Source organism: Neovison vison, chromosome 4 (genome assembly GCF_020171115.1).
Source record: "Neovison vison isolate M4711 chromosome 4, ASM_NN_V1, whole genome shotgun sequence".
Classification (NCBI taxonomy): Eukaryota; Metazoa; Chordata; class Mammalia; order Carnivora; family Mustelidae; genus Neogale; species Neogale vison.
The window spans coordinates 155,871,606-155,890,106 of record NC_058094.1 but is presented as its reverse complement, the minus strand read 5'-3'; the positions used below and the strand labels follow the sequence as shown (position 1 = coordinate 155,890,106).

The 18,501-nt window shown below is 37.6% G+C and overlaps 1 protein-coding gene across 15 annotated transcripts in view; it reads right to left on the bottom strand.

Annotated features, from left to right (window-relative positions):
* ADAM22 (ADAM metallopeptidase domain 22) overlaps positions 1–18,501 on the bottom strand; it is a 224,121-nt gene that overhangs the window by 114,784 nt on the left and 90,836 nt on the right. The gene's annotated exons all lie outside the window — the stretch shown is intronic.

The following is an 18,501-nucleotide window of genomic DNA, read 5'->3' as shown; positions in this document are numbered from 1 at the left end:
CTTGCAGTCATCCTGTCTTGACCACCCCTTTGTAACTTGAGTGTGTGTGGAACATCTAACTTGTCTTTTCAGTTCAAGAGTCTGTACTGGAGTCATGTCACCTAAGAATCAGATTGAACACCAGGACCTGATTCAGATGACGAGAGCCTGAACCCTGAGTTTGAGCCTGACACTATAATGGAATGAGGTTTTTCAGGAGTGTCTGGAGGAATTTACTACATTTGCATTTGTGAGAAATATAAATACTTCGTGGTCCAAGGATGGACTGTGGTTAATTAAATATGGCTACAAATTATTTGTCACTCCTCTTACAGCCAAATGGAGACCATTTCTCTTCCCCTTGAATCTGAGCTGGCCCTGTAGCAAATATAATGAGGCAGAAGTGATACTGTGTAACATCTGAGATTCCCAGCTTCTACTTTCACACATGTACAATTCTGCATCTTTGAATCTCTGAATCCAACCATCACACTCTGAGGAAACCTAAGAAAGCACATAATAAGATGCCTGTAGATAAGCACCAAGAGTCCCTAGCTGACAGCCCCAGCTAACTTCCTAGCCAATGCTGGCACCAATTTCCAACCATGTGACTGAGGCCATTCCGGATCCTCTAGATTTAACAGTGCCCCAGCTACTACTACAGGAAGCAGAACTTCCCAGTCAGCCTACAGGACTGCACAAAATAATACACTAAGGCAATAGTCTGGTCATGCCTGCTTATTCTAACCATTCGGTAATTGTTAATTGTGCACAAAACTAGCATCATGTTTTCCTTGGAGCAGGCTCCAAATGAGCCCAACATAACTTACTGTGGATAATATAAATACAAAAGAATCATAAAAGCTTCAAATATGAGTATAATCCATCCAGTAAAATAGGGAAAACCTCCATCGAGTCACAATGGAAAATTAGAGATTTTGTTTCATTTCAAAGCTTTTCAGAACAGAATTAGGAAAATAGAAGATTGAAGAATTCAAATGTCATTATCTTATATAAGAGCTATAAGAAATTAAAAGCTTAGGGGAAAAAAAAAGGAAGAATGTTCTTCCAATTCTCTCCACTTTATGTATCCCTCCTCCCATTTCATGTTCTCTTTTGTTTTCTTATTCATGTAGCCAAGAATTAACCTTCCAGATCCTTTCTGAAAACAAAGGTCTTTGCTGAGAATCCTCACTACAGAGAATGGATAAATGTCCTGGTCTTCATACCAGTGAGAATTAATCATCCTTTCTTCAGCCCCAGCCTGTGCCAAAACTGTCTATATCCTCAGCATGTAATAAGTAGTATTTAAAATTTTTACTTTGTTTAAACTAAATTAAAGGGAAACAATAAAAATAAAAGCTTACTTACTTAAGATCTGCCTTTAGGATGAAAGATTCATTTCGTTCCTTTCCAAATTATAAATATGAAAATTCCTTTTTGCTTATGCACATACAAGGGATTTTCTATCTACCCTGTGCCTAAGCATGAAGCTATTTTAGTTATGTTCTACCGAGGAAGTCATAATCCAATGAAAATTTTCAAGGAGCTTTCAACGTGTATGTCAGGACTAAGGCATTTAGACCAAATGTGATTGGGTGGCAGTTGAGTTGGGCACTATTATTAATAATACCTCTTTTTATAGACTCCTTACTCCTACTAAGGCAAAGGTTTCCAAGCAAAGCCTGGCTTTGCCCCAGAATCACAGGATTTTTGTTTTAAATGCCTGGAAACCACCCCCAACCCACCTACCAAGTTGAAGTCTCCTAGGTATCTCCTGACATATAAAAAATGTTACCAGGGCATAGAAGTACAATCAAATTAAGCTACAAATATTCTAGTAATATTCTATTAATATAACAGTGTGTTGGTATATTCTGATTATTGTGACTCATTACCACACTGAAAGTCAAAGATACTAGGGAACACACTGCAGCAGAACAATAAAAAGGAGTCTCTGGTGAATCTTACGGCACATTATTAACAGAGGGAGACATGTTTCTCCTCATGAAAGTCAAATCAAAGACTCATTTTTTATAATAAGGAAACCAACAGACTTACTCCAAAATTTACTTAGATTTCCTATGAGCATCCTAGCAATGAAAAGTTTTGTTTTGTTTTGTTTTTAAGATTTTATTTATTTATTCGACAGAGATCACAAGTAGGCAGAGAGGCAGGCAGAGACAGAGGGAGAAGCAGACTCCCTGCCGAGCAGAGAGCCCGATGTGGGGCTTGATCCTAGGACCCTGTGATCTTGACCTGAGCCAAAGGCAGAGGCTTTAACCCACTGAGACACCCAGACGCTCCAAGTTTTGGTATTTTTAAAAAGTTGTAGCTCTTAGATGTTATTCAAATCAAGTATATTAATTAAAGATTCCCATTTTTATATTAATTACTTGAAAATCATACTCAACAAGGTAGAACTTGCCTCAAATTCTCTATTACTATCTGCTTAATCAGCATTTTTACCATCTTTGTCTCTTTCCTTTCCACATCCATATGCTGGGAGTAAGACCACATTCCTCAGCCAAGATTCCACTGTCAGAAATAGAGCCCACTGCTAAAAGTGAGACTGTTCCCCACCCCATCCTATATGACCTCATAAGCTGGAGTCAAGTGGGAGTCCCAATTCTGCCTATTCCTAGCAAGACAGCATCTACCTACCATCAACCCACACAGCCTCATCATGGCAATATGCTCTCAAAATCATCAAGATAAACCTAATTAGGCCTGTTACTCTAGTTCACGTGTGTTATCTCAGGTCTGTTAGGCTCCCAAATATTCAAGAATATTTATCATATAAAACCTATCCAAAATAACAGCAGCATTCCTTTCTAGCAATAACAGCTATTAAGTATTTGTTTCCAAAATCTATCTCTTGGGGCACCAGATCTCTAATCCCCACATGGCTCTGTCCCCGCATCCTACCACCTCCAGATGCCCTTTGATGATGCCCTCTGGAACTCTCATATGGCTACTAGCAAAATCTTCAATCTCTTCCTTGAACACTTCCTTCACCATCTTTCTTGAGAATCAGTTCTCCATGGCAGGAACTGCTTCTCCTGTACCCACTTACGTTGGGAGTGCACATCCTAAGTAAGGGGATCCGGTGAAGAGATGGGAAGATATCCTCTACGTTTCCCATTGCCATGTCATGCCATTCTCACATATACCACTAAAAATCACCCCGTTCTGTATCTCCTATCATCAGACTACCACCGATCCTTACAGCAACTTATTAATTCCTGTCACTTTCCCTCACTCCCCAAAGATTTTAGCTTCTAGTTCATGATCACAAACTCAAACACTACTGTTGCAATTGTTGGCGATTTTGTATTTACCTAGGTGACCCTTATAATTCAGCTTCTCAGCTCCTTGACCTCATCTCCTCTAATGATCTTCTCCATTCTTTTACCTACCATATTCTCAATTCCAAGCCTCTCACCCTCTGCCTGATCTAATTTTCTCCTTCGATACCCATTTTAATTCTCTGACCCCCAATGAGACCCATAATCCACTGAAATTACTACCATTTCACTGTCCGTCACCTCCATCATGTCTCATATCTTTCCTAGCTCAGCCTCAATTCAATCTTAATATTCACTACTTTGTAAATTTCCCTACCTAGCATGTGATTCTCCCTTGGCCAAACCAATGCTGGTTAAAATAAGCTCTAGAGGCACCGCCCTACTCAGTGCAACTGAATGAAGCTGAATAACAGTCTATCATCTTGCTGACTGTGTTCATGTTACAGTGATGAACACTAACTTCAGTGGGTCCCCTAAAACACTCTGGCAATCATATTTTATTTCCCTAGGGCATCTACTCTCCAAACTATGCCACAATACCTTTTCTTTCTTTCTCTTTCAAACCTTCAAAATCTATTTTGAGAAGATGGCTTTGCTGCTTATCAAAAGATAAGTTCCAAAGAGTTCCACCACATCTCTGCACCTACTACCATCTTGCACTCATACGGTCAGCCTTCCCTCCTGTTCTAGGGATTAGCTGTCCATGTAATTATCCCAGGTCAATCCCCCCAATTCATTCACCATAATCCACCCCTTCTTGCCTACCCAGGGACAAGACACCAGATATTACTCCCTCCTGCATCACCAAATTCTCCCTCTCTACTAGATCTCTTCCATCACTGTATAAACTTTGTTATTTCTCCCATTTACAAAAACAAATAAAAGAATTCTCAACATTATTTCCCTGCTCAATGGTTGCTACATTTCTGTCGACTAAGCAAAACCACTTAAGAGAATTACCCATAGTCAGATTTTCACCACAGCATGTCACCAAAACTGCTCTTACCAAAGTCACTCACTACCACCTCCATCTTGTTAGATCTAATGGTTGATTGAGTCTTCATCTTACTTGACCTATAAGCAGCATTTGACACAGCTGATCACCCCTCTTCTTTGGAAATATTTCCCTAGACTTTTCCTACCAGGCACCACACTTTTCTGGTTTTTCTCCTACTTCTCTTGCCACTTCTTCACAATCTCCTTCTCTAGTTTCTTCCTGTTTCCCCAATCTTTAAATAATGTCGTGGATCCAGGGCTCAGTCCTTGTTCCTTTTTTCCTTTTATACTCACTCCCTTGGTGAACTTACCTAATGACTTCTGTTAAATAACAAGTATATGTTGATGACCCTCAGATTTATGTCTCCAGTTAAGAATTCTCCTCTAGGGACACCTGGGTGGCTCAGTGGGTTAAAGCCTCTGCCTTCTGCTCGGGTCATGGTCCCAGGGTCCTGGGATCGAGCACAGCATGGGGCTCTCTACTCAGCGGGGAGCCTGCTTCCCTCTCTCTGCCTCTCTGCCTACTTGTGATTTTTGTCTGTAAAATAAATAAATAAAATCTTAAAAAAAAAAAAAAAGAATTTTCCTCCAAACTTCAGAACTGTATTTCTAACTACATAGTCAACATCTCTTCCTTATCAAATAAGCATATCAGACTTAACTATATCCAAATTTGCGTTCCTGATCTTGCTTGACAAACGTTGATCTTCCTAGTCTTCCCATTTTCATAATAGCTACTTCATTGTTCTAGTTGGCCAAAAACCAAGATGTGATCACTGACTCCTCAGTTTCTCTCGTATCCCATAGCCAAGTGATTATGTCAACTCTGTCTTCAAAATATATCCAGAATATGATCACCTTCATTGCCACCACTCTGGTCTGAATCACCATGATATCTTGCCTAGATTACTGTAATGCTTCAGCTCTATCTGTCAGTCCGTCAGTATTTCCCTAATTATTTGTGTGAAGAATACAGATTAATGGGCTTTATTATCCATTGGTAATGATGGTTCATTATTGCCCTCTTTTTTAAAATTGAAATATAATTAACATAGAGTGGTATATTAGCTTCAGGTTACAACATACCGATTGGAAACTTGATCCATTACTCAAAGTTCACCATAATAAGTATAGTCACCATCTGTCATTATACAACAGTGTTACAGTATTACTGACTATATTCCCTATGCTATACTTATCATTTCCACGACTTATTTTATAGTTGGAATTTTGTACTTCGTAATCCCCTTTATCTATTTCACCCATCCTCCCACACATCTCTCCTCTGGCAACCACCAGTTTGTTCCCTGTTTTTAAGAGTTTGGGGTTTTATTTGTTTGCTCGTTTTGTTTTTTTTATATTCCACATACAAGTGAAATTATATATCATTTGTCTTTCATTCTCTGACTTATTTCACTTAATATAATACCCTCTAGGATCTATCCATGTTGTCATGAATGGCAAGATTTCATTTTTTTTAAAGGCTGAGTAATATTCCACTATAAGTATGTGCTACTTCTTCTTTATCCATTCTATTGATGGATACTTAGGATGCTGACATATCTTTCTTTTTTTAAGACTGATTGATTTTTTTAAGATTTTATTTGAGAGAGAGAGAGAGAGAACACAAGCAAGGGGCAGGAGCAAAGGGAGAGGGAGAAGCAGATTACCCACTGAGCAGGAAGCCCAATGCAGGACTCAATTCCAGGACCCTGGGATCATGACCTGAGCCAAAGGCAGACGCTCAACCAAATGACCCACCCAGGGGCCCCTGTGGCTGCTCCCACATCTCGAATCATCACCCTTTTCTGAGGAAGCAATCTTTCAAAATTTAGTAAAAGTCTTAAAATGCTGATATTCTTGTTACACAAGAATCTAATGAAGGAAAATAACCATAAATACAAAAGGTATTTTGTGCCATTTAAAATACAGTTACTACTTAAAAACCTAATGTTCACAAGGCCACTAGGGAACCACTAGCACAAACATTGTGAATAAAGAGTATTTTAAAAACTTTCAAAGAAAGCAGTTAGATAGTACATACAGAATGTATATCTTTTTGAACCTGCAATTCTGTTTCTAAAAATTTAACATAAGGAAATAATTTGTTACTGTCCACAGATGTTTAGCCATAAAGACTATCAATACAGTATCATCATGGAGAAACAGTAGAAAAGACAAGAGAAGTAATTAAATACATAGGGTACAAAAACTTACCACTGAACACTGCTAACACTAACATGTCACTGAAGATGATAAAAGATGTTCATAGTGTTCATATTTAAAGTTGCTCATAGCATATCTACTTAAGAAAAGCTCCAGGGGCACCTGGGTGCTCAGTCAGCTGAGGCTCTGACTCCTGATTTCGGCTCAGGTCATGATCTCAGGGTAATGAGACCGAGCCCAGTTTCAGACTCCCCACTCAGCATGAAGTCTGCTTGAGATTCTCTCTCCCTCTGCCTCTGCCTCTGCCCCTGCTTATGTACTCTCTCTTCTCCTTCTCTAAATAAATAAAATAAAATAAAGAAAAGCTCCAAATCTTGCAAAAGATAGAAAAGTATGTATGTATGAAGAAAAAAGAAAAAAAGTACACAATAAAATGGCAGCAGGGCAAGGTGCGTAGGTGGGCCAGTCAGCTAAGCATTCAACTTTGGATTTTGGCTCAGGTCATGATCTCATTGTCATGAGATCAATCCCCAAATCAGGCTCCATGATGGGTATGGAGCCTGCTTGGGAGTCTCTCTCTCCTGCTCCCTCTGCCTTCCCCAACCCCACCCTGACTCACACATGTGCACTCTCTCTCAAAAATTAAAAAGTAAAAAATAAAATAAAATAAAATAAAAAATTTAAAAAATATATCTATATCTATATATATATATAAAAATAACAAAAAAATAAAATGGTAGCAGTGTTCACCTTGGGGTAAATAGATTATTGCTACATTAATTTTACTTGTTTTACCTCCACATATCATCAAAGAGTTCCATAATATACACGTATTACATTTAAGAAACTAAAGATAAGTTATATTTATAATTTCATAAAAATAAGGAAACTAAATTTGAAATGTATTTCTCAAAGCCAAATACCCCAAAGTTACTCACAAAAAAACATAAACATACAAAAACAGATGACTGGTTGGACAAATTACTTTCTATCTAATGAGTAAAAAATAATGAAGTCTATAAAACTCTACAAAAGTCTACAAAAAGGTTTAAGAACTTATATAAATTGGAAAAATGCTTCTTAAGTTAAAAAAGAAAAGCAGTATAAGAAGTTATATAGAGACAACATAACAATTATATAGATAAAACAATGCACAGGGAAAAAAAATAACTAACTGGAAGAAAATACACCTAAATGTTCAAAAAAGTTCACTTATAAGTGGTGGAACTCTGGGTCATCGAAATTTTTCTTAGCTTATTAAACAGTTTCTTCTGGGTATTTATCACCTCATTTCTCAAAAAAATTATGCTCAGGGGCACCTGGGTGGCTCAGTTGATTAGGCATCTGATCCTTGGTTTTAGCTCTGGTCATGATCTCATGAGTTGTGGGATCCAGCCCCAACTCAGGCTCTCCACTCAGCATGGAGTCTGCCTGAAGATTCTCTCCCTCTGTCCCTCCCCCTACTCCCGTGCAGGCTCTCGCTCTCTCTCAATAAGTTTACAAATCTTTAAAAAAAAAAAAAAGAAAGAAAGAAAGAAGAAGTAAGCTCAAACTTATATTTCGCTATTTCTTTAAGTATCAATAGCAGTAATAAAAATAACAGTTAATAATTGGGGACTCTTAAAAAAAATAATTGGGGGCTCTTATTACTACTATTACTACTACTACTACTGACCAGGAGCTTCACACGCATTGATTTACTCTTTATAACAATTTTGTTAAGTAGGTATTATTAGTATCTCCATACGAATGAGGAAACTGAGGCACCCATAGGTAAGTAACTTAGTCAAGGGTACACAAAGGTAGTAATAAGCGATAGAGACAGGATTCAAACTCAGATGGCCTGACACCCGCACTCGGGACCTTGACCAACTAAACCCAACCAAACATGTACTTTCCCTTCTCCCACCATTTTCTTCTCTCCTTAATTAGTTTTCTATACATGCTAAATTAGCCCTGAACTTCCCCCACAGAACTGTAAAGCATTCAATATGGTCAAACACATCAGGTAATCTATCATTAATTTCACTTTTTCCTTTGCTGTGTCCCTTTTGTGGCTTTCTGTCCTCCTGCTCCTTTCTGGACTGATTATACAATTATATCCTAGGTCTGTGGCCCAGATGTAATCCTGGACTTCCTCTTCACTATAATTCTGAGAACTCCCTGTGATTCTCCTTATTGTAAATCTGTTTCCTATTTCTCACATCTTCATCTTTCCTAATGTTCTCTCATTTATTGTGTTGGGACTTGTTCTCCCGTACCTTCCAAAAAAGAATGCGTCATATGATGTTCATTTATCTTAGACCTTGCCTGTACATTTTTTGAGAACTTGCCTTTGATGATTTGAATTTGCAAGTACAGAAATCCTTCAGAATTTATACAGTACTGCTCCACTTTCCCTAGTGCCTAGCATTGCTAATGAAAAATCTGATGTTATTCTGATTCTGATCCTTCCAATGTGACCTGGTTCTTCTCTTGAGAAGTTTTTTGTACCTTGTCTTCTATTTCTATTCTAAAACTTCAAAATTTTATGTCTTTTTGTAGGTCTTTTTTCATTCACTGACCTGGGCACTCCACATTCCCTCCCTTTCGATCAAGAAATTCATGCTCTTCCATTATGAAGAATATTCTTTGCTAATTTCCATTCTTGTTTCTCTTTACTCTCTCATGGAATTCCTGTTACTCAGTTGTTTCATCTCCTGGACTGATCCTCCTACTGTTTTTATCTTTTCTTTCCTACCTTCTACTTAACTTCGGTCTTATTTCCTCGAGGATATCCCCCCCCAAATTTTATCATTCAACCCTTCTATCAATTTTTATTGTTTCTCATATTTTTTCTACTTACTTTTCTCTGGATTTTTAATACCATTTTCTTGTTTCTTAGATGCAGTATTCATCTCTCTTAATATATTATTACTGGGTTGAGTTTTAAAAGATTTTCTTCTATTCCCTGCATATTTTTGTTTCAGCTGAATTCTATTCATTTGTTTGTTCTGATCTTTTTTTTTTTTGGTTAGGTGTTCTCCTCAAGTATCTGGCAATCCATTATAAGCTTCATGCTTTTCAAACCTGCTTTCTTCCCCTAACTATTGGAATTCCAATACCTAGTTTTTTTGTTTATTTATTTATTTATTTTAAAGATTTTATTTATTTATTTGCCAGAGAGAGAGGGAGAGAGAGTGAGCAAGCACAGGCAGACAAAGAAGCAGGTAGAGGCAGAGGGAGAAGCAGGCTCCCCGCCGAGCAAGGAGCCCGATGTGGGACTCGATCCCAGGACCCTGGGATCATGACCTGAGCCGAAGGCAGCCGCGCAACCAACTGAGCCACCCAGGTGTCCCCCAATACCTAGTTTTGACAACATATGCACATTCGACAACAGCTGGACCTTCAACAACATAGGTTTGAACAGCATGGGTCCACAAAAATTTGTGGATTTTTTTTTTCAATACATGCAGAGCAATACTATAATTGTCTTTTCTTTTCCTTATGATTTTCTTAACACTTTCTTTTCTCTAGACAATTTTACTTTAAGAATACAGTATATAATACATGCAACATACAAAATGTGTGTTAATGAAGTGTTTATTTTCGCAGTACAGCTTCCAACAGTGGGCTATTAGCAGTTAATTGTTGGAGGAGTCAAAAGTTATAAGCTGATTTTTTACTGTGTGGGGGATCACACCCCTAATTCCCATGTTACTCAAAGATCAATGGGTTGGTGAAAAAAAATCTGTCAAGATAAAAAGAAACATTTCCTCTTCTAGAGTAACAGGAAAGCAAATACTAATTTATGTTATAGAATAGATTTTGAAAACATTGTTTCCAGTGATAGATTCTTATCCAGAATCCAGACATGAAGAAGCATTGTTTGTCCTAGGAAAGTAAATATAATCTCTCAAAAGTCTGTAATTCTATTTGGTTTCCTTACTTAATAAATGTTATTCTATTAATAATACTTAAACAGACTGTTTTTTTGTAAAGCATAAGTAAGTGTTAAGCCAAAAGAGTATTTTGTTGTTAGCACTTGTACCTTCTCCTACATGTTAGAGATGTAAAACGAAGTAAAACTGTCTGATTTCCCATTATAAAATAGTTTAAGAAATTAATATCTCCTTAAGTTAATATAATCTACCTTTTCTCTAGGCACCACACCATAGCCCAGTTTCCTGAGATGTCTATTGCTTCTGTTTCCAGAGCCCTTCCCAGGTTGTGCTTCTTACTGAAATTGGGAGGCAGGTTTCCCCACACAGTTATGTCAGTTATCCCTTGTCCATTTTTGTGACATCTTCCAAATTTTTATTGATGTCACTTATCTACTTTGTTCTTGTGAGTTTACTATGTCCTCACTGTCATTTTAATGGAGGAAAGATGCATGTGAGGGTTCAAGCTACCATATCTAACCAGAAATATGGAGGTCATTTAAAATGTTTATTTTCCAATCGTGATCATATAATTTTTATGACAGAAAGTTATTAGATTAAACCTGAGCCAGGGAAATCTAAGGAATATGGCCATGAAATAGATACCCGAGAGTAGATAATTACATCTCACCATTTGTCTCAAAACTCTAGTAATACTTCCTTAACGGGTGCCCTTCCTGCTCTCACACACTCCGTTCTGTTCCATTAGCTGTCATTTCCTCACCTATCATTCAGTTCCCAGGGCCATTCCAGCTGGTGTCAGCCAACTTACAATGACTTTCTAGGAGCCAATGGTAATTGCACCAAGTCAAACGATCCTGTTTCCAGTAAAATGCCTTTGTTTCTTCACAATGCGAGAATGCTACAATTAATAATGAGTGGTTTTAAAAAATTATAACAGAACTAAATAGCCAGCTGAATTTTGTCACTTTGAAAACTGTCATCAGGAGATCATTTTCATCTATGCCGGTGACATGGCAAATGCTCAAAACTCTGTTAAAATTTTCCCTCCAGAAATTCCTTCAGAGACAATTTATGTGACACATAAGAAAACCAGTCTCATTATTTCCTAACCATCTCTTCTAAATAATAAGTAGGCTCATTACTCATATTAGTGAAAAGATGATGGTGAAGGCTGTTGGCCACATCTAAAACTCAAATACACCTTTAGTTACTGATGTTATGCCATTAAAAAGGTTCCAAAAAATGTGCTATAGACTTTGATAGAAATCCTCCTCAAAAGATCTAACATTACTTTGACCAGTAGAGCTGTTATTGTAATAAATGCAATGCCCTCCTACAGTGACAACTTTGAAGGGTACAAACTTTAAAAAGTTTGTTTAAAAAGAGTTTCATTACCTCATTATCACTACTCAAACTGGCTTCGGTGAGTAATACACAGAAAACTAATTAAGATCTTGACCCTGTGACCTGACCCTGAGTTAGTTTCTCTATTCCAAAAGCTAATAATCAAAACATAAAACTATCAAAACTTTAAATATGAAAGTTAAATAGTCTTTGCCTTCATAGTTTCTTAGATTTTACAAAATTAGCTCTAGGAAAACCTTTCAGGAGTAAATGTTCTTGTGGAAAATTACCGACATTTTTGCATCTGAAAATGTGCAAAAACAGACAAAAAGGAAAAAAAAGAAAGCATCCTATATATTAGTGGTGAATATCTATACTCCAGACACAGAGGACTGATTATCTAAGGCGTCTGTGTGTGGTACCTCTTTCCATAATTATCTGATGAACCACTGTATTCCTCACTATCTAAATTCAGCCACTGACCCAGGAAAAGGGAAAACCGTGTTTTCATTGCTGCTTTTCAGCCATAAATTTCAAATTATGTTTTTACAAAAGAGAAATCAATGCAAATTTAAGGCTTTATGTTCAGCCACTGGGAAATCAGCAGAGATCCTGAAACAAAATAGTCCCTATTATTACAAACATCTAGCTGAAAAGGACCCAGGATATATCTACATGACTTGATATTCCTCCTGATGGGGTTCAGGGCAGGCTATTCCAAAATATGCCATGCTGGCATATTTTGAATTAAAGCTACTTAAGAAACAGCCAGTGCAAAAAGGTCACTCCAACCCTCCTCCACCTCCCTGAAAGTAGGAAATAAATCTTCCATAGGAAGGGTACCTCCACTGTACCAGAAGGTAAAGAGACATCTTTATTACCAGAGATAGGGAATTGAGGAATGAAAAGGCTCTATACACAAACCCCGTTACTTCTGGGCTAATTTAATGCTCCAAGCCCAAACTTCTTTGTTTTGTCAATTCTTCACAAGTTTATTGTTTCTTTGTCTAGACGGTATAAAAACTGCCTGCTTTGCTCACTGCTTTGAGTCTCATATTTGTAAGAGTTCCTGTATGTACAAAATTAAAACTTGTTTTTTCCTGTTAATCTGTCTTGTGTCACTTTAATTATCAGACCAGCCAAAGAACCTAAAAGGGAAGAAAGGAAATGATTTCCTCTCCTACATTCTCATGGATCTCTCTGGGTTTTGCTCTAATTTTAGGATTTGGTATCAAACGAATTAGGCATTCAGGGGGAATGTTTTAATAAATTCTAAGCATTTCTCTTACCTATTAAACAAGAGGATGGAGAAGAAAGAATCTATGAATATTCTATGCAGATGTACCAAGAAGGGTAAGACTATGAGAGTTAACAGGGACTCTATAAATATTTAAAAACCTCAATGAAATGAAATGAAACTGAAGTGGGAACTAGGGATTGTACAGGACTAAAGGAGTATTTCCCCAAATACTGTAAGTCATATACAGTTGTTCTCATCTGCAAATCTGGGGACTGTGAGGATTGAAACCAGGGCTGGGAAAGCCAAAGACGACTGGTAATCCAATCAGCAAGGAAAACACTTGTCATGATCATGGCTGGAGCTTAGAGACTAAGAAGACCAGGTCATTACAGTTCAAGAAGACAGAACCAAAGGATGTGGGGAAGAACACAGAATATCTAAAAAAGGTATGTGCAAGAGACAAAGCATATAACAAAACACGGGGAAACTTACAAAAAATATAAGAGGGAGCCTCTTTCCCTACACTACACCTTGTTTGAACATTAGGGGACTGGAACGGGATTCTTTCTCGGATTCCTACCCTTCTCCCTGTCTGAAGGAACGGGCTGACCTGGTCAGGAGCAGTAACTGGCCCACGTTCCTGAAAGGGGTACAGCTCATCTTTTAAAAGTTTGTAAACACCGAGGACTGTCTCTCTTTTTCTCCCTGCTCCAGACCAATGGGAATATAGAGATTATGAGAAACTATATCTGCGCTACACACCCAATGTTCCCCTAAATACCAAAGTCTAGACTTTACAGAGGGAAAGGGAGACAGGAAGCATAAATAGGATCATTTGGCCTTCTGATGAAGGCATGATGTTTTTCAACTGTCTTATCAGGAAAACAGTAATCCTTTGCTCTCCAAATTTCTGTCTGTCTCTCAGTGTTTCCAAACTTGGGCAGGTCATGGGAAACTTGTTCCAAGCAAGGTCCTGAAAATAAAAGAAGACTGAGTAATAAAAGAAATGTCAAGAAACAAAAGATATGTCTTTGACTGTTGTTGCATTTGAAGAAAAAACAGCAAATTCCATTATAAAAATCCTACAAATCATGGATTAAAGGATTGGAGTACTGATTTGAACCCAGAGCGAGGGTCAGAAGTAAGTGAAAAAACAACTGGTTGTTTTAATTTTTTTTTTTTTTTTTAATTTTTCCTGGGGCACCTGGTTGGCTCAGTGGGTTAAAGCCTCTGCCTTCGGCTCAGGTCATGATCCTAGGGTTCTGGGATTGAGCCCTGCATCGGGCTCTCTGCTCAGCAGGGAGCCTGCTTCCCTTCCTCTCTCTCTCCCTGCCTCTCTGCCTGCTTGCGTTCTCTGTCAAATAAATAAAATCTTTTTTAAAAAGAAGTATTTAAAATTTTTTCCTTAAAAAACAGTGAATTGCCTATTTTTTTTTTTTTAATTAGGCTCCACACCCAGCATGGAGCCCAATGCAGGGCTCAGACTCATGACCCTGAGATCAAGACCTGAGCCAAGAGCAAGAGTCAGATGTTTAACCATTTAAGCCACCCAGAAGCCCCATGATTGCCTAATTTTTAATTTAGAACATTAAAATTAAGAATGCTATTTCTCACTAATAAAGTGAAATGTTGGATGAAATGTTCACTAGGGTCTTATTGAAGTTAAACTTCTGACATTGATTTATTTGAATTCATTCAAAAACACATTTACTGAGCTTCAACTACATGCTAGCATAGGAAAGTGCTTTGGGCAAAGAGATGAAAATGGCAGAGCAGAGATCAGCTAAATGGAAGTATTTGCCAAGAATCACTAAGGACAATTCTAAGCACTGTAACAATTGTATACAGGAGAAATGTGTTATGTTTACAGAGGAATTTCATACACACCAAGAAGAGGGCACCAAAATGGATCTAGAAGGTTCTAGGGAAAGAGAGCAAAACGGTAGTAATTGAGCAAGGATGCTTCTAAGACAAATTTATGGTTGAGCTGAGTCTGAAAGGAAAAATAAGACTGGAGGAACGGAGTGGGCTATGGTGGAGTAAGCGTAGCTTCCCAAAGGCTTAAGAAAGAGCACAATGAAAAGAAAAGCATGAGAGGATGTGACCCTCTAAGGGTCCTCCAGGAAACTCAAAAGCAGCCTGAGTGAAGCTGCTTGTGATGGATACTCCTGTGAGAAAATAGGCACTCTTGTGTTTCTGTTACTGGTGAGATCACTGTAGATTCCCTTTGACTCAGCAATTTTATACCTAGAATTTACCCTAAAGAAATAAACCCAAACATTCAAAAGAATATATTTACATGGCTTATGACAGTACCATCTGTAATAATAAAAAACTAGAAACTAGAAGCCTATGGCCCTCCACAGAGAACTATTTAAGAAATTACAATAGGGGGCACCTGGGTGGTTTAATTAGCTAAGCGTCCGACTCTAGATTTCAGCTCAGGTCATGCATGATCTCAGGGTCTTGAGACTGAGCCCCCTGTCGGGCTCTGCACTCAGTGAGGAGATTGCTTGAGATTCTCTCTTTCTCTTTCTCTCTCTCTCTCTCTCTCACATACATACTCTCTCTAAAATAAATAAATCATTTTTTAAAATTACAGTAAATCCATCGAATGGCAAACTATACAGCCCTTCAAAAGAACGAGGCAGCCCTGTCTACATATATTCATATGGAAGCATCTCTAAACATGTTGCTAAGTGAGGAAAGAAAGGTCAGAAGGATGCATTTAATATGGGAACAACTATGCAGAAAATATGCAGTTATATATGTAGGCATATCTCATTTTCATATGCTTCAGAGATAGTGTTTTTTTACAAATTGAAAGTTCATGGCTACTCTGCATTGAGCAAGTCTATCCACTCTATTTTCCAGCATCATTTTCTAACTTTGTGTGTTTATGTCACATTTTGGTAATCCTTACAATATTTCTAACTTTTATTATCATTATTATTATTTGTTATGGTGATCTGTGATCAGAGATTATGCCTCACTGAAAAGCTCAGATGACTAGCATATTCTAGCAATAAAGTATTTTTTAGTAGATTTTGTGTATTTATTTGAGAGAGAAAGAGACCATAGGATAGCAGCAGAGAAAGACAGAGAGAGAGAATCTCAAGCAGATCTCTACTGAGTGGGCTATGGGACACAGAGCTCAATTCCACAACCCTAAGATCATGACCTGAGCCGAAATCAAGGGTCTGACACTAAACGGCTTAGCATCCAGGTGCCCCTAAAGTATTTTTTAAATTAAGTGATGTATCTTTTTAAATTTTTTTTAGAATTCTTTTCTAAGATTTTATTTATTTATTTGACAGACAGAGATCACAAGTAGGTGGAGAGGCAGGCAGAGAGAGGAGGAAGCAGGTTCCCTGCTGAGAAGGGAGCATGATGTGGGGCTCGATCCCAGGACCCCAAGATCATGACCTGAGCTGAAGGCAGAGGCTTAACCCACTGAACCACTCAGGCACCCCAAGTTATATAGCTGTTTTTTAAGGACATAAAACTACTGCACACTTATCAGACCATGGTATAGTGTAAATATGGCTTTTATATGCACTAGGAATCCAAAAAATCATCTGACTCACTTTATCGAGATCCTGACTTAATTGCAGTGGTCTGGAACCATACCTGCAGTATTTCTGAGGTCTATGTGTGGATGTGTGTAAGTATATGCAGGTACACACAAGCTACCCTGGGAAGGACACACAATAAATGCAGTAATGAGTGCTGCAGAGATAGGGAACTGGCCAACTGGAGAACGAGGATGTAAAGGAAACTTTCTTTTAAATTCTGCAGGTGCCTGTATCATCTATTTAAAAATAAATACATGTTAACTCATAAAATAACAAGTATTAAAATTAAAATCCAAGTATAACTTAAAATTTTTTAAAACTATAATCCCTAACACAAAAGAATATGTGTATATGATTTATCACAAAACTATCTGTATTAATAAAAAACTGGAGAGGGTGCCTACATAGCTCAGTCAGTGAAGCGTCTGCCTTTTTCTCAGGTCGTGATCCCTGGGTCCTGGGATTGAGTCTCCTGTCGGACTCCCTGCTTGGAGGGGAGTCTGCTTCTCCCTCTACCTTGGCACCCTACTTGTGCTCTCACTCTCTCCCTCTCTCTCAAATTAATAAATAAAAATTTAAACATAAAAAAACCCCCAACAACTGAAAACAATCCAATGGCCCTCAATAAAAAAGAAGCTTCTATGTGAAAGATGACAGCTGAGGAGGAGTCTGAGGAGAGAAAGTGTTTGGTGAGGGGAGAGCTGAAAGAGCCAAGCCAAGTAAAGAGCAATAGAGTTTAAAGGAAGAGTTTAAGAGGGAGGAAGGAAATGGGAACATTAACCTTCTTCCTCAGTTAACCACAAGGAAAAGAAATTACAAATGAGTGCATAAAAACAAAGTAAACAAACTATCAGAGGGGGCCTCAATCGGTTTGGAAAAAACATGCAAAATCATCACAGTATGAAACTCATACTGAAATTTTAGGTGTAGGACTCAAGATTCTGAAACTGTGCAACACTAGATAATCTGATCAAATGGCAGCATTTAGCGGTTGTTTTGTTGCTGTTGTTTCTTGGTTTTGTTTTTTAGTAGCAAAAACCCAGGATCTTTGTTTTCTTCCTGGATAATCAGCTATCTTCCAATGTTCACAGAGTGAAGGAAGCAGTGAGGACACTTCACAGTGGGCAGTAAACAGCCCAAATGAATGAGTGAAACAAAACACATCAAAGTTGCAATAAATGATGTATTTGGAATAATATCAATTAAGAGAGAGTCTCAAGCAGTTTCACAGCTAGCAGGTTAAACCTAACCCAAACTAATAATATGAATTTCAGGAGATACTTGCCAATCTCCTTTTGAAAGGCAACGGTAAAAATCTATAAAACTGAGCATCTGTATCAAAATAAAAAGAACATGACAACAACCTTATCCCACGACTCCCACCCAAATATGCTGGTCTGATAAGTTCCTGTCACTGATCAATAGGAAATGATGTTGTAAGGCCAAATTCAAAGCCAAGATCCAGTCAATCTTGTTAACAAATAAAAAAAGAAAACAGACTATTGGAGGTCTATCCATGTTCTTTCTTTAGAAAAATCAGATAAGCAAAGGTTTTCTCCAGCTCTGACTTCAATGACCATATCAAACCATTTAATCATCTTCTTTGCTCAATTCCTTTTTGTTGTTACCTTATTATGATCTCTAGGACAGACTCTGGACATTTACCTTTTCTGTTTAATGCTTTATAATATTCTCAAATATTTAAATTATATTTACTAAATAAGAATCATTTGGAGACAAGAGATTTTTCAACAGAAACTCAAAATTAAAACTGTTCTATATCTGTACTTCATCTATTTTATTTCTGAGTTGATCTTTCCTTGCATTTTTTTGTGAAGTACACATTACTATGTCCTTTTCTGATAGTACTCCAAATTTCAAAGTTTCTATTATAAAAGTATTTTACATAAAATACTGTATTTCATCAGACTAAAATAACATCTGCTGGCCAAAAATAAGTTATATAGCACTCACCAGCTTCAACCTTAGATTTCTCAATTTATGATCAA